This window comes from Protopterus annectens, chromosome 2.part0 (assembly GCF_019279795.1).
Source record: "Protopterus annectens isolate FY-2018-M chromosome 2.part0, PAN1.0, whole genome shotgun sequence".
Lineage (NCBI taxonomy): Eukaryota > Metazoa > Chordata > Ceratodontiformes > Protopteridae > Protopterus > Protopterus annectens.
In genome coordinates this window covers 843,417,491-843,430,720 of record NC_056728.1, presented here as the reverse complement: position 1 = coordinate 843,430,720, position 13,230 = coordinate 843,417,491, and the positions used below count along the sequence as shown (strand labels likewise).

At 39.3% G+C, this 13,230-nt stretch overlaps 1 protein-coding gene across 1 annotated transcript in view; it reads right to left on the bottom strand.

Moving 5' to 3' along the window:
* CDKL2 (cyclin dependent kinase like 2) overlaps positions 1-11,708 on the bottom strand; it is a 2,041,037-nt gene extending 2,029,329 nt beyond the window's left edge. Inside the window, exon 1 of the mRNA XM_044060356.1 lies at positions 11,320-11,708. The gene's annotated coding sequence lies outside the window, so the exon portion shown is untranslated. The remainder of the gene's footprint in view (positions 1-11,319) is intronic.
* Positions 11,709-13,230: the final 1,522 nt, after the last annotated feature.

Genomic DNA, 13,230 nt, shown 5'->3' with positions numbered 1-13,230 from the left:
TTATGTCTCCCTTATATTTTTTCAAGATTTCCGTACCATGTATAAGCAAACTGACAAGTAGCTGTCAAAAATTACTAAAAAAATTATCAGGCTTTAAATTGGTCAGTTCATAGAAGAAGGCTTTGCACCATAAATAGTTATAAATCTGAGGCTATCAACAGAACATTTGTTGTTTCTGTCTAAATAGTGTAATGTTTCTTCTCATGCAAGGGCTTTAATTTCTTCAAGAACCAACAAGTAACCAGGTTGTGTTTTAAGTTCAGCAGCCTGATCAGAACAAATGATTTCAATATAAGAAAATGGGACTTGGGGATGTTTTTATAAATATGGAGTGAATGATAACTACTGAATTACTACAATGCATTCTTTGAAAAGGTTTACAGCAGACCGATGTGGAAACAGATACATCCCACAATCTTGTAATATGTACACCAAAAAAAAAACTATTGTAAAATGTTCTGTTTCTAATGCAAAATAAACTGCAAACTGCAAAACTGTTCTTGTTCAGATACTCATAAAAAGCCAACAACTGGTCCTTCAAACCACCCAAATCAACCAATCATCGTATAAATATCTTCTCCGCATATTGTGATGTTTAAAAAAAAAGGTTGTGATATTCACTGTATATTTGTTGCTGTTTTTGATAACACTGAAGCCTCTCCACACACACACACACACACACACACACACACACACACACACACACACACACACACACACACACACACACACACACACACACACACACACACACACACACACTTTCATTTTTTACATAAAGTACAGCTGTGTAAGATGAACTTACCATAACAGTAGATGTGCAAATGATCAATCCTGCAGTAGCCTTAGATACAGGGTTTATATCCTACCAAGGATACAATACCTGCCAGCTTCCAAAGCTTCAGGGCACCTTTCACTCCACCCCCAAAAAAAAATTGTCATGCAGCTCAAGCTGAGCTGACTAAAAGACAAGTTTGAACATGAAGCCATTCAGAGAGTTGCTGAAAGTAGAGAAAGAGAGGCTGAGCCCTGAAATAACAAGTCCAGGAATAACAAAAAATAAATGTCCACATCCTGGCATAAAAAGCACACCAAAAAAAAAAAACAAGGGGGATGGAGGGAGTGAATACTGCAGCAGTGATCATTCTAACATCTACTGTTATGGTAAGCTCATCTTATACAACTGCATTATGTGCTTCTTAATGATCAATGCTGCAGTAGCTTTAGCTATATGGGATAAGTACCATAGCTAACTATATTTGGGAGGTGAAAGGAGCAGGGTTAGCAATCCCCTGGAGAATGGTCCTAGCAAAGCATGATCTAGACCAAGAGAAGGAATCCAAGTTATAATACTTTGTAAAAGTATATACAGAGGACCAAGTAGTAGCTTCTAGAATACTTCCAAGGTCCTTGTAAAATGGGCCTTGAGTCTGCCTGGAAAAGATTTGCCATGTCAGTATAACAAAAAGTAATAGCTTTAGATAACCATTTGGAAATAATCTGCTTTGACTCTGACTGTCCCTTCGAATTACCTCCACAAGAAATAAACAAATGATCCGATTATCTGAAAGATTTAGTTCTATCAAGACAGTACCAGAGTTGTCTGTGGACATCCAAAGTATAGAATATCCTTTCACCTTCATTTTTACATTCAGGAAAGAAAACAGGCAGATTGATACTGTGACTTGAAGTAAACATTGATACCACTTTAGGAATAAAAGAAGGATTACATCTCAAAGAAACCCTGTGCTTGTGGAAAATGAGATAGAGTTAACTCATCATAAGAGTTTGCGACTCAGATACCCTTCTAGCAGAGATCAGAGCAATCAATAAAACTGTTTTCCATGTTAAAAACCTAAAGACAGATTAACTGGTTAGCTTCTCTAACACAAAATTAAGATCCCAAGAAGGGATCAGCGGTTTACTTGTAGGCCTCTTATGCAAAATCCCTTTCACAAACATTTTGACATGCGGCTGCCTTGAAAAATGAGGATCCATGGGCAGACATGCAGAAATGTCTGATAAATGAACCTTGATAGAGGAATAAGAAAGGCCATAGGTAATAACTTACACAAATATTGTAAAACCAGATGACAAATAACACTGAACGGGTGCTGGTTATGTTGCTGGCACCAACTAGAAAATCTTTTTCCATTTGCTAATATATGATTTTCTAGTAGCAGACTTTCTTGACTCCATTAGTAACTGCTGCACATCCTCAGAAAAGGTGCCTAAAATGAATCATGACCCTATCATCCAGGCAGCCAACTGAAGATGACTGATGTTGGAGTGTATCAAACATCCCTGTTCTTGTGTGAGTAGATCCATTCTGTGAGGAAGCTTGTGGTAATTACCCTTGGCCATTTCCAAAAGAAGGGAGGACCATAGTTGCCTGGAACAGTAGGGGGTCACCACAATGATTTTGAGGTATTCCTTCTGAATCTTCAGAATTATGCTGGATATAAGTGAAAAGGGTGGAAAGCCATACAAGAACATTCCTGCCCAAAGAAAAGAAATACATAGGACTTCCAGGCCTTCTTGCATGGAGTCCTGGAACAGAATTTTGCAGTTGATTATTCAGAGGTGAAGCAAAGACGTCTACTCGAGGAACTCCCCACAGATGGATCAGATCCTGGAAAACTCACAAATCTAGTTTCTATTTGTGATGGCCTGCCCTGGTCCTGCTCAATTTGTCTACCACACAGTTTTGCTCTGATGGAATGCAGGATGCCTGTAGAGTGAAATTGTGCTAGGAAGCTATATCCCAAGATAACATGGATAGTCTGCAAAAGGCATACAAGCTGGTTCTCCTTGCCTGTTGATGTACCACATCACTGTGGTACTGTCTGTAAGCATCTGAAGAGGTCCTGGGGACCCAAGATGGCACAGAGGATTGAATGCCATGATCAGGGCAAGTATCTCCTTGATATTTATGTAACTGCATCTGTCTTTGGTGTCCCACACCCCCTGCACTTTTATCTCTCCTGTACTTTTATCTCTCCTGAAACTGCTCTCCAAGCAAAGTCAGACATCGGTGGTGAATGACTGCTTTGGAGCAGAGAAGGAGAAGGGGAGACATTGATTTAAGGATATCTGTTGTCTCCACCAAGTGACTTTTCTTCTGGCAAACCCCAGTACTGGGATCTGAAAAGATAAAGGTGTTGATGCTGGGAACAAATACACCTCTGCATTTTTCACATGTGGAGTCTTGCCAGGCCATAAGCCGCGGTGGTGCAGTGGTTAGTGTTGTTGCCTCACAGCAAGAGGTTCTCCTGTTCAATTCTTGGCTGGAGTGCCTTCTGTGTGGAGTCTGCATGTCCTTCCCGCAGTCGAGTGATGTTAAAGACATGCAGTTAGGTGCGAGCGTGAATGGGCATGCCTTCACTGAAGGTTGGGCGTCGAGCTGGCAACTTGCCACCATGAAAATCCACTGCCAATCTTGAGCGGACTGGAGTTCCACTGTGGTGACCCCTAACCAGGAAAAGCCGAAAGTCAAAGTCAAAAGGAGTCTTGCCAGGCCATCATGAGAATCATTGATGCCATGAGACTCAAAGTCCTGAGGTATTCCCACACAGTAACTGAAGTCTGAGTGGAAAAAATTTAGAAATAGATCTAAATAAAAAATAAAGATCTGTTTTTCCTGTGGGAAAAGGCTCTTTAAACTGAGATGTTCTCTTGGAATCCTAACTTGCGCAAGAGATGTCTCATCCAAGGCAGAGATTCCTGCCATTTTGAAAAGGATTCTGCAAAGATAAACAAGTAGTCTAAATACAGAAAATGTAGATACTCTGTAGCATCCAGTGAGCTATAACTAGAACTAGACACTTTGTAAACACTCTTGGCGCAGTGGATAGTCCAAAGGGTAAGGCAGAGAATTGAAAATGTAATCCAGACACAGAAAACCTAAGAAACCCCTGAAGTCTGGATGAATAAGAATGTGCTGATAAGCATATTTTAAGTCTAGTGTTACCAGGAAACTTGAAAGAGGAAGAAGGGGTAACAGGTTGTGATGTGACATCATTTTGACTTTGAGTGCTATCACAAACATTTTAGGGAAGAAAGACCGAGAAATAGTCTCCAATTGTTTTGTTTCTTTGGGACTAGGAAAATACTTGAATAAAACCACTTCCCCGCCTGGAAGGAGGAACTGAATCTACAACTCCTTGGGACAGCATGTGATAAAGAACAGGAGGAAACAAAACAGTCTGATCTGCAGGATGAGGAATGGACCCCTGGAAAGGAGGAATGTCCTCCCACTGTCATCTGTAACCCATATAAACAATTTTCACAACCTATTTGTCTGAGACAGCCTATTGTCAAAGACAAAAATGGAGATATAGACTTTTTGGAAGAGACAGAGGGCCAGGGTAGGAGGGGGGGTCAGAAGGTCTATTGAACAGTCATTCAGATTTATTGGAGTGTCCTTGGTTTTGGAAGGCTTGACACTTCTTTTTGGAACCTCCTTGCCACTTCTTAAAAGTCTGTTTACCTGAATTCTGCTGAGACTGTTTATTTTGTTTTTTTTTTTGTTTTGTTTTTATTTTATTTTTTTTTTTTTTGACAAAATTGGATGAGGAGAAATAAAATCCAATGGATAATTTGGAAAAGGAGGGATGGAAAATTCTAGAGATACCCTGGGTCAGCTTACCCATTTCATCACCTTTCAGATCACCTCTGCAGTGTGGGGGGGGGGGGGTAAACACTAAATCTCTATCCAAGGGAGAATTTAAAATCTCATTTTTAACATCACCAGGAAGGTTCTGAGAATGTAGCCAAGCAAACCTCCTTAAAACCACACCAGTGGCCATAGCCCTGGAAGAAGTATCAACAGAGTCATACACACACCACAAACAATGAGTAGTGCCTTGTGTAATTTAATTTAAAGCAGATATTTCTTCATAAGAAGAAACTATAGATAAAACATTCCTCATACTTTCACAGTATGTCAGGATAAACTTTAACATATGGGCCTGACAATTTAAGATTATGAAATTTAAAGTTGCAGATGTATACACGTTTTCCCATACCTGTCAATAATGTTTCCATCCTTATTAGAAAGAGTAGGATTGGAATTAACTAAGTGCTTAGCAGTAGAGGAGCCAACTAAGGCTATAGCTTCTGGGTCAGGTTTTGGAATAGTATGTAAAAATTTAAAAGATTGAAGAACTTTATACATTCTATCTGCTTTTTTAGGGACAGCTGGCTGATTATCAGGAAAACTGCAGGCAGTAAGAGACGCATCCTCTAAAGCAGGCAGAAGAGGAGAAATGAGCGTAGGTTCTGGAAAATCCTTCAGTAACAACTCATAGTATTTTTTTGAAGGACTGAGAAAACTCATTGTACTCCCACTGAAAAGCACCGGGACATTCTAGCAATAGTCTACTTACAGGAGGAATTAGAAAGAGAGCTCTCCTCGGAGTCTGAATCAGAAATCTGAGGACAAAACCCTGAATCCATCCCTGTATCTTCCCTGTTTAGATTCAGAATCTTGAATCTCTTCAGAAAAGGCAGCACCTCTCTTTCTTTTACCGAAACTACTCTACAAGAAGAATCAATGACCTAAGTCAAACCCTGAGCCAGTCCCAGTGCACTACTGCTATCCGAAGTAATTTAAGGAGGAATAGATACATGCTTAGTTTTCTGTTTCTTTCTGACAGAAAAAAATGGGCCAACTGTGTTACTAATGGCAGCTGCTGCTTCCCCAGGGATGGGCACAGCATTTTGACACAATAAGGAAATCTATCCTGTTACCTCTCCCAGGACTGATAAGAGTGGTTCTCCCTTGCCCACTGAGGGAAGCACAATAGGTGCAGAGGACATAGCTAACCCCTGGTTGATAGTGGCTGCAGGTGCTACACCAGAGGAATCCAGGATAAAAGATAAATGGCCTCAGGTACAACAAAAGGTCACAGCAAAGTCACCCACCTGCAGCTGAGGCAAACTGCTAGACTGCTGTGGTGGCAAAGGTTGTTTGCTTAACTTTTTTTTTTGTGGCTGGAAGAAGGACCGACCATGAGAGTGACAATCTGTTCCATGGTTAAGCCAAAAATGGTGCCTCTGTCCAGGGGACAACCAAGAAACAATGGTAATAAAACTACCAGTCCACAAAAGTTACTTTTTTTACACAGAAAAATAAACTCAGTAAAAATCACTTTCAAACAATATGGCAGCCCTGGAACCTTAAAATAAATACAATTTCTCCACAGAAAATAGTTTATCAGTTAGATAATGCTACTTTTAAACTGAAATAATCAAGTTCTCCATTTAAAAGTATGTTACAGTCTCAAAACAATCTGTTAAAACACATCACTCCTTACTTAAAAATAACTTTCCTGAACAGGAAAGTAATAAACATCAGTAAAATTAAGAAAATGGAAGTTTTTTTTCCCCCAAAGGGAACTTACCTGCCCATCTAAATAAAGCACAAGCCAACTGTCGATCCTCAAAAGCCTCAGAGGAGCAGACTCTTCAGTGGCAGTAAAGATCTGAAGGGATTTGTGCTCAAACTTGTCTTTTAGTCACCTCAGCTCCAGCTTCTTGACAATCTGGGCATGTGGAAAGTGCCCTGAAGCTTTGGAAGATGGCCAGCTGTTATATCCTTGGCAGGATATATAACCCATAGAGATAAGGCTACTGCAGCAGCAATCAATATGAAGAACATTAGCTCTTTTCCTGTGTATGTATATATACATATATATTATTTCCAAACAAAAACAACATATAGATTATGTCATGAATATATTTTTGTATATAAATTTATGCTGCTGAATTTTAGTTTTTGTGGTACACTTCAGTATGGCTATTTGCAGTAGCATCTGATACATACTTTTAGATGAAGATCATTATACTGTTATGCTTGCATTTTTTCTTAATATACAGACATTTTCTGTTTCCAGTGCTGGACAACACCACAACCTCAATACCTATTATACTTAGGTCACTATCTACTCTACCAGTCTGAAATGTCTATCAGTTTAGTGTAGCAGAGGGAAGTGCTAATCTGTGAAGAGGCTTTATACAGTAGTTCTGAGTTTTAGTCTGTTAGTTTCAATTTGCTTACTGTGTCCTGCACAAGACCAGTGCTCATCAAAAGTGGGGGGTTACATATATCCTCTGTTAATGCTGTACATGACTCAAAACTCTTAGGCAACTCTGTGCAAAGAAACCTTAGATGTACCACACCACTGTAACAACTACAAACATGGGGGGGTCTTAGGACCATGAATGGAATGACAGCTGCCACTCATCCTGCTTCCTCTCTGCTGTACCACAAAAGTATTACTACCCAGGTTGCAGAGGAATACTTGAAAACTGCAGTGTGTATTATTCCTACTCTGTCCCAGTAATATGCCAGGAAGCTTCATAAACATTTGTGAAGATATGTGAAGGCTGCCAGCCTAGCTAGATAGAATTTTGTAGATAATTCCGTCATTTGTAAATATTAATGTAAGCCACATGCTTGTTTTCTTTGTTAACTGTTGAACTTCAAAAATGTAACCACATTGCACTCTGCTGGAGAAAAGCTGATAAATCAAGCATTGTATAATTGTTTGATCTCAAAACTCGAGGCTGAAATTTCTGGATGAAAGAATTCTTGCTATTGCTTTGAGACCAGAGTTAATTGTTAGAATTTGCATGTATAATGTCTTTTATTGCTGTAGCTTCCTGACCAGCTGCAAGATCAAAAGGGCTGCTAAACTCTGAGTTTCTGTTAGACTGGGAACCAGAGAAAAGAATGATGTAATCTGAAATGTGTTAGTAGTACTGTGCTATCAATTTAAGGACAGAGAGACTCAAGAGCATTTTGCATTTGTCTTCAGAACATCCAACATTACCAGCACTGTCTTGTTCTATATGTAAGTTTATTTTAAAACTGTGTTTGCTCTTAGAAATAGCTAGGAAATAGGAAGATTAGACTAGTTGTTTTCTGTATTGATGTCAGAATTATTCTACTGTATTAGTTTAAGCATTTTCCTGTGATCTCTGAACTCTTGACTAGCACTGTGTAGTAATAAGTATTGTCTTGTGTTTTTATTATTTATTATTAAATATTTTTAAACCTTTCAACTGTGGCTGTTTTGTGTAGTGATAATTTAAGCTCTAGAGTACATTGCATGTATATCGTGATACTGTACAAAGCCACTCCAATAGTCTTGCTGTTCAGTCACACTTACCAATTGGATAATAATATTGAACAGTAATAATTGGACACCCTTTGATAAGGGCCTTTTTAGTAGCTGATAAGTAAGGGTCCTGGCGACATTGATTACTACCTTATGGCCTGGACAGAAGGGGCACAGCTAGTGAACCTGTGCCAGCCTTTCCCAGGAGTGTCTGTGTGGTTGTATATAAATCATATCTCAAAGTGGGTGTTTGTGTGTGTGTGTGTGTGTGTGTGTGTGTGTGTGTGTGTGTGTGTGTGTGTGTATGTATGTGTGTGTCAGCTACTTGGGCAGGGACACAAATCACTGGCTGGACAGAGAGAGAGTGCTAGGAGGACTTGGCTTGGGACCCTGACTAAGGACCCCACTCTATAGCTGTGCCAGTGGGGAGTCTTATTGGGGATCTGGAGAGAAAGGGAGAAACCAGCCACAGACTGACTGTGATCTCTGTGTGCTCTTAAGGGAAATTGTACTTTACTGTGTGTGTGTGAATTTGGTGGTGCTGCGGTAGCATTGTCGCCTCACAGTAAGACGCTGTCTGGTTCAATTCTCAGCTAGAGCATCTTCTGCGTGGAGACATGCGTGAATGGGCATACCTTCATTGAAGGTTGTGCATCAGGGCTGGTAACTTGGCACGTAAAAATCAACTACCAATCATTAGCAGACCGGAGTTCCGCTGTGGCTACCCCTAACCTGGAAAAGCCAAAAGACACAACAACTGTGTCTGTGTATTTGTTATCCTTCCCAATGTGGATGCCCCTCACTGGTGTTAGTGGTGAGGATTGAGGCTCCTTGATTGCTGGGCCAGTGCACACGCATCACAACATTTTTTGAATACTTTCCTGCACATGTTCCACTTTGTGTAAACAAGTGATTTGGAATAGCAATGGATACACCAAAAGCAGATGCATGCAGGGAGGTGGATTATTTTACAGACAGATAGATGGGTACAGTCACAAGTCAAATGGTGGCATAAGCACCAACTCAAGGGATCTCACTGTCTTCTACAAAATAAATAGAATATGTTGGAGGAATAGATATGTACCATTCAGAAATGTGTTTGTGTGGAACTATATAGATGGCAAACAGACATGTGCTGAGGGACAGAATACATACTTTAAACAAACACACTGCAGGGATATATGCCCAGAGTTGCAACAGAAAACTGGACGTCGATGGGGTATAAATATGTATGAGGTTATTTATTCAATCAATTAATGATGACTAGATTGAGTGCGTGTGGGTGTTTATAGATTTATGACACACTTGTAGGATGATACAGATGTAAAACTGTCATGTTATAGACGAGGCAGCAGAGGTATCTCTGTCATGAAATGACAGCTCACTGCTAGCCAGTCAGGGAGATAATTATGCTAAATGGGTTCCACTACCAACTTCTGTTAAATGGCGTTGTTGCACTGTGGAGGCATCCCTAGTTAAAATTATAATATAGTCACTGGGTATTACACTGTATGGATACTACACAGTGTGGGCCTTTTTGGATCTGTAATCTTAAAGCACATGACTTGGAATTCTTCATGAATCCCAACCTGTGTATTTTTGCAGCTGAATTATGGGGGACTTTCATATGTGCTATAAAAGCTTTAAGATGTAACTCAGTTATATAAACTGATAACATTTAGTATTACTGTTACTTACTAATTCAAACTTCAGGAGCTTTGTGTTTAACTTTAGATCCATCAGTGTCTTGTGAAAAAGTGCATGCATTTGTTCATTTTTATCATCAGCATTCAGTTAAAGCTTTTGTCATAGAACAAACACTCTGAAATTTGACTGCGCCATAGTTTTCAGAAGAATGCAAGTAAAATTATTGCGTATAACTATCTAGCACATGCTGTGCCATCTGTGCTGTAAAAGTTCCAGATCATTAGCTCCAGAGAAAGAACTTTTTAAAGAATGCAGCCATAAAATGCTAATAAGGCAACATGCATTTTCATGTAACATTTTGTCTAAGAAGCTAGATGCTGCAGTTAATTACTCCAGCAATCAGGGACAAATCAAAGCAGCTTTAGGGACAAATCCAGAAATAATCAGGGACACATTTCAAGTATTAGCACTACTGATTAGAGACAATGACATAATACAAGAATGTGAATTAATACACATTTGAAGCCTATCATTCTAATTATTAAGTATAATTCACCACTTTTTTCTCCAAACGTCATCAGTTTTTGGAGGAATTACAATGGGCAGAGCTAAATTTTGAGTCAACATCAGGGATGGTTGAGAGGTATGGATTTGTTTCTAAATATGACAGCACTTCACAATGCAAATGCAACTATTATTCACAGGTGCTACAGTGCCTGAAAAGTATGTCTAGTGGATTTAATGCATATCTGAAAGGAAAAGTCTTAGCTTATTTTTTTTCCTGTTAACACCATGCAGACAGTACTAAACAACAGATTTACAACACATTTCACCAGCACATACCCCACTCCATCCCTTTTCCCCTCTCTAACTCTCACTCTCAGAGCAGCATAGCAAAACTCTACTTGTCAGCCAATTAGATGGCCACAATAAGGTACAAGTAGGTAAGACTTTCCCACATACTTTACTGAAAGGGTTTGCATTAGTGAAGCAGGGAAGTACTGACTGCAAGATTAAAGTACCAGACATAGTTAAAGTTACTAGCACACAAAATGCTGCAGTTTGCTTATATTTAAACAGATGCCTTCAACTGCAAAAAGCAAAATAAATAAAAGGAGCCCCTACCCCCATTTATTTTCGTCTTCGTCTATAATTCTTGTGTTAAGAAGTAGAGGTATGACTCCCAACTTCCCAAGTATCTTATCCTGGGTAGTAAACACTGCACTCAAAAATTAAAAAAGTACACATACGAATGCCAACATTAATCTCTCCCACTGCTACACTTGACCACAACCCCCCACACACACACTATATATATTCGGGCAACACGGATTCAAGTGCAAACCGTCAAACCCTGCAGTAGAGAGTTGCAGGTTACTACTGGTCAGCCATCAACTACACTGTCTGTAAACCACACGTCACTCTTGATCCTGTCACCACAACATTCTTGACTCAATCTCCCCTCTTGTTTTCTTGAAGCACGAATGTGGAAATGACAATAATGAAAATTAATTATTAATTAGGTCCCAGATATTTGCTCTAATCTCACCTCCACACCTGTTTGGTCACCACAACTGGATCGCCAGGTATCATCTAACAGAAGTTACCGGGAGCATTTCAACTGTCTTGTCATTTGCCCGTTAAGTGCTGTTCTCGAGGTAAAGTAAACAAAGTTTAATCCTCATTAATACATGAAAAACGCTCGCAATCATTATATCGAGTCACTCGCTGCTTTCGAAATATTTTCCCATGTGTGTAGATGTCATATCGTGCCAGTTGTATTACCCCCACTGCTGCCAGTTGAAAAACAAAAGACTAACTCACGCAGCGAAGAAGCGTTAAACAAACATCACTGAATTATGAAGTTGTAGAGGAAGTGTTAGCAGCCCTGCCAGTGCAATTCATCTTTCGGAGAACGTGAGAACAAAGTCTGTGAGCCTTGGGAGAGCAAACTGTTGTTGTTACCAGTGGCAACAGCTTCCTCTTAGTGTACACAGGTCAGCGTCATGGCAGCCAGTCCGATTTGAGGGGAAAGAACATGGGGCTGGTGGTGGCCTTGGTACAGGAGACAGTCAAGTTGATTATGTTGGTGTTGGGGGATACTACTACTTGCTAGTCTGGTGATAAATATTGAAGAGCACAGGCAATGACGTGTACTTGTTGTACTTCACTGTTTTGAGGTTTACATCAGAGATGGAAAACATTTTCCTGAAATTACTATGATTACTGTGTAAATTAAGAATGCTTTGCTTTCCCAACCCTAAAAGCATCTTCATGAAAACAATCACTACGAAAACAAATGTTCTGCTAAAGGAAACTTGATCTGGACGGTCCTCATTTCTCAAAAGGTATTTTAGAATGGCATTACTCGTCTGTAACATGCCGAGTTATTTAACAGCCAACTAGAGTCTAAGAAATCACCCTGAGAATAAAATGATATACATGGAATAATTAGGGGTCTGGTGTAAGATGTGCGTAATATGTTAGGGTAGAGAATACGTTTGGTGGCAATTGGTAAAGCATATCAAACACCAGGCACACAAATACTCTGTTTTTCTAATTTTAACTATTATTGTTATGTTTCCGTTTTGATTATTTACATAATTATGTATGTTTGGACTACTTTGGGGAAGAAGCAGTGAAGTAACAATCTACACTATTTTAATGGCCCTATCGCATCTATGGTTACTGTAAGTTAAGTTTTTTCCAGAAATCTTTTGAATGGTTGACTTTATCAGGTGGGATGTATAGGGGGTGTTTTTGTTTGTTTTCTAGGGTCAGTCAGGTTACTACAACCATTGAGTCAGAATATGGTAGGGAGATATGGGAACTATTTTTCACTGTTCTTTATTTAACTTATTAATTTCTATGTGTTAGGAGAGTTCAGCTGAGCAACAAATGTCATTTTCAGTGGAGTCTCAGAGACAAAAGCTCCACAATAATGCTCATTGTACAGTTAATACATGGTAGGCCAATTTTTACATACCCCTCAGCTGTTCAGATTAACGCAGAATGCCCAGGTTTTTTACTCATATTTTTATCTATTTTTCATAAAATTGTGGTTTTCAGGCAAATCATTGGCAACAAACTGAGGATTGACGTCAGAATTTTTGCAAAACCTGTATTTCTATCACCTTTCTAAGTTTATGAGAGAAATATTTAAAAATTGTCCCTATTTTTGGGGCTTTGCCCCCCCCCCCCCCATCCCCTCATTATTTATTGTTTTGTCCAGATTTCTTGCTGTAAGAAGATGAGGTATAACTTAAGAATGCAATAACAATAATAAATGTTAGTAAGCATTCGGTTAATAGGAATACAGTAACAGTGCACAAGAAGATACAATCTTAAGTGTATAGTTCAAATAAAATCTGAGCAAGAATAGTGAGAGCTTTGTGCTGACATGTTTAGGTGAAGATGTCCCTTAAGAGTAGAGGTAGGGATAGTAATATAGATGAAAGTA